This window comes from Bactrocera dorsalis, chromosome 2, assembly GCF_023373825.1.
Source record: "Bactrocera dorsalis isolate Fly_Bdor chromosome 2, ASM2337382v1, whole genome shotgun sequence".
NCBI lineage: Eukaryota > Metazoa > Arthropoda > Insecta > Diptera > Tephritidae > Bactrocera > Bactrocera dorsalis.
The window spans coordinates 75,995,158-75,999,814 of NC_064304.1; positions in this window are offsets into that span (position 1 = coordinate 75,995,158).

Here is a 4,657-nt window from a genome sequence, read left to right on the forward strand (position 1 = left end):
GACGCGATATTCTAGAAGGGCACGTCGGCATCAGCGAGAAATGCGTGGCTATAGCCGTATGTTCTGGTAATTTCCAGACGCGATATTCTAGAAGGACACGTCGGCATCAGCGAGACGTGCGTGGCTATATAAGCCGTGGCAGCGCCAACGTAATCAATCAGTGCTAAGAGTAAACTGCTATAGTGTAGACGAGTTGTGAAATAAAGAGTTGTTGAATTAAATTAAACAGTGTTGATTTTATTTGTCAATCCAGAGATACGAACCTAACAAAGTAAACTAGCAAGAGTAAATTCGTAACAATATATACATAACAAACTGAATTTTCTTTCTTGCAATCAATTGTTTGGCAACATTTATGTGTGGTATTTACGTTTTTAACATTATTTTTTTGGTAAAAATTTATATGGGGTTTATATATAATTTATATTGTTATACTTTGTAAAAGTTACAATACTAAATCCATCAATTTACTAACTCTTAATGTTCACATCATTCGTGTATTTGTAAGTTAATTTAACAATAATTTTTTAAATTAATTTAAAACTACTAATATTGAGTAACTTAAATAAATAATAGAAATTCGGCTTTGGCTGATCGGTCAAGTTTCATCTGTGATTTTTGCGATTATGGTAGCCGCAATGGCAGAGAACGTATAATATAGACAGAGAACGATTATCATAGACAGAGAACGTTTATCATAGAGAAGGTTCACGGCGCGGAGATTGCAAAAATATATGGCTAACTCGGTCGAGATGGAAGAGTTTCACCACAGACAAATTATAAGAGTATTTCACGACGAAAATAGCAGAATTAAGCATTTTCAGTGCTAAATGAGAAAAATAATGCTAATTCCAATGTAAACAAATTTATACCTACAGATTCGTTTATTTCCTATGCGCAACCGATTCGGCATATAATTTATATATGATCCCTATATATTTGGTATCAAAGCATATACTAAGTACATAAGTATGTACATAGTTATGTTAAAATTTACCTATTTTATGATGAATTCCACAAAAACTTTGCAAATAAGTACATATATAACTCAATAAGATATATATAAAGATGTATATAACTCAATAAGATTTGTATTACTACCTAAATATGCATTTTATGTACTTAGTTTTGATACGACATATATTTATATATATAAATATGTATATATTTGCTTTGGTCATTAATCGTTTCGATATTATGTTAAAAGACCAAGCGGTCGCACATTTGCCCATGTATGTACTTATATGTATGTAATTATGTGTGCATGTAAACATATATAAAAGATCCATACGTATAATGTTTGTAAATTTGTCTACATGCAACATATGTATGTAAATATGTACACTCAATGCTTCATGCGAAATTTCTGTTGACACGGACAACCAATGGCGAAGCTCACATTTTTCGCTTTCATGTCAAAGGGTCAATATGTCGAAGGACCGACGGACCGACGCGGCGACAAAGCGCCACAACATTGTGTTGTTGGTAGAAAATCCGAGCTGTGCCGATCGCCAATTGCCCTTGCCGCTGAAACAGCTTCGCATACAAACCAGCGTGTATTTGTATGAGCGTGCATACATATCGACGCAGACTTTTGCAAGTCTCTTAAAAATATTTTTTACATTCCTTGACAAATACAGTCAATCCCGGTTATGTGCCATATAATCAAAGATACAGATGCTTGTGGTTTGTAAAACTAAAAATATAATATGGCACATAAGCGTGTGCGAATACTTAAGCGAGTGGTACTTAAAACAATAATTTCTATGTACACCCAACTCTTTTTTTACACGGTAGATACGTTCCTCAGAAATCCGTGTAAAAAAAAACCGTGTAAAAAAAGAGGCGTTTCCTATAGAAAAAGGGGGGATACGTTCCATATAATCTGAAAACCGTGTAAGATTAAATAAAGAACTAAATTTACTTCGAAAAACCGTGTAAAAAAGTTGAAAATTATAAAATTCCAGATATGCATACAAATTGTATGTTCATATGGCATTTTATTGAACATTAAAACATAAAATACACAACTCATACAGGTGAAAAATTGGTAGATTAAGCAAAAAACAAAAGAAATCTGTTAATCCAGTACTAAGAACTGAAAAGTTAGAATATAAATAAGAAACTTTACTTTGCTACATAATTATTCGTCGTAGGAAAGAGTTATGGAATAAGTGTGGTAAAAACAAATATAATTACAAGACAATGATTTTGAAACGGTAGTAGATTAAAAATTTTTTACAAAAAAAATTATTTTCTCAACCGTGTAACTTCAAATCCGTGTAAAAAAAAACGTGTAAAAAAAGAGTTGGGTGTATTTCATAAAAATAAACCGTGAGATGTAGCAAGATATAGGCAGTTAAGAGGGATGATTTTCATTTCAGCGGAATCCTACTTAACCGGTAATCACTGTACACATAAATCAGAGGAATATTGAATACATTTCTATCGACAAATAAACTATGTTGTCATTTTTATTCTATACTTATATTTGCGGGGTTGTCACTTTTTCCTTCTCATACTTCAGAAATTGTTCAATTTATGATTTTTAGCTTTTGCCTGCGTCACGAAAAGACGCTTGTAGGCAAAGGCATGCTCGGGGAGATGTAATGGTGTTTGTTTCTATGAATGAAGCAAGTTTGCCTGTTGAAAGGGCGCTTACGTTCATGAATGAAAATATTGTTGTTAGTAGTTTTTCTACAAATTTGGGCATCCCTGCCATATTGACTTGTGACGCTGCTGATGCTATTTCAAACGATTCTTGTTTTTGTACAACAATATTTGTAATTTTTGCGGGTGACATATCTACATGTGAACGCATATAAGTATGTATGTTGTGTATACGTTATTTGTCCCTGCCAACCATGAGTGGGTAAAACACCAGATAATCAGTGGGTAACATGGTGGTAAACATAAAGAATGTTTCTTAAGCCGGGCAGATATTTTACCTACTCACGTACGTATACATGTGATCATACATCTTTGTTGCGCTCATTCAGCAGTGTCATATAAAAAAGTATATCTGTCCTGCTCTAATATCCCTAATCGACGGCTGATGCAGGGTTGCATTTTTTAATTCCTGCTTTTAAAATTTCACAAAACAAAACTTTTAAATTTTTAAAATTTTTATAAATTACATAAATAAAATATATTACATTTAAAAAATAATTATTATCTGAAAAAAGATTTATTAAAGAGAAACATTATTGATACCTGAAAATAAATAGTAATTACATTGAATTTGTAATATCTAAAAGAAAAAGAAAGATTAATCGTATAAAATGATAATAATATCTGAAAAAAAAGATTAATATTATGTGAAAAAATAAAATATGTATATTAAATACAAATAGAATTTACTCTGAAAACAAAGATTAATTAAATATAAATAGTGATTAAATCTGAAAAGAAAGAATAATTAAATATAAATAATAATATCTGAAAGAAAAGATAAATATTATTTGATCATTTAAAATATAAAATAAACATTAGTTTTCACATATTATATATATGGATTGTGCAGGCCGCCTTAAACGCATAAAATACATACATACGTACATATGTACATATTTATTTTTGCGTATTATATTGGACTGCGCATGCCAATTTCAAATAACACACACTTTTTTCACATACTTACTGAACAATTGATATTTACTGCTTCCGATGGTATTGCTGCTGCTGCTATTTCCAATCCATTCTGATTTCCAATGCTATACTCGTAAAAACAAATAAAATAATTATTTGCAAATTATTTAAAAAAAAAATCACATAAAATTCACTTACTTCTTCTTGTTGTACAAGCACGAATGACATGCGTTTTTCAATCGTTTTTTTATTACCCTTTTTGGGATTTTCTTTTCGCACTATTGACAATTATGTTTTCTCCTTCGCACTCATTCAAATAAATCAAGAAGAGAAAGAAACTTTTTTTTCATCGCATTTAGGTAAACAAAAAATAACCCGAAAATGTGCGTTGGAGTTAGTGTACAGAGAAAAAATGTGTAGTTGTATTTGAATATTTGTCTCAAGCGGGTAGTCGTGGTTGGCAGGGGTGTGCCAATGTCATACGCACATATTTATGTATGCACATACATATAAGCAGCGCGCACATGTTATTATTGATATGTAAGTGATAATATGATTTGAATTCACGAAAGCGAACATAAACACATATGGTCATGATACATGTGCATATAAGTTTTGAATGACAAAATTTACGATTAATGTACATTTATCACTATTGTAATATATTTCATTTTTTTAATAAAATTATGATAGTTTGTTATATACATATGTGATATGTGAAAAATTGGCTTTATTTTCACATAAACTGCGAATATTGCTTTGAAAAAGTAATTTAATTAAAATGTATTCAATTGCACATGTATTCATTAATAAACACAAAAATAATTCATACGAACATGTTTGCATATAAACGTATAAAAATATAAGCAAAAGAGCGAACATACGTCCAGTGGCGGATTAAATATTTTGCTGCCTAGGCCCTGTCTGATTAGCCGCCCTTTTTAAAGGATGAAATTTTATTTCTTTGAGTCCGTTCATATTATTAAGATATAATATTTATTTCATAAAAGTATAATTGTTAAACAATACAAATAAACATTAACAACATAATTAACAGTCAGTTTTCTTA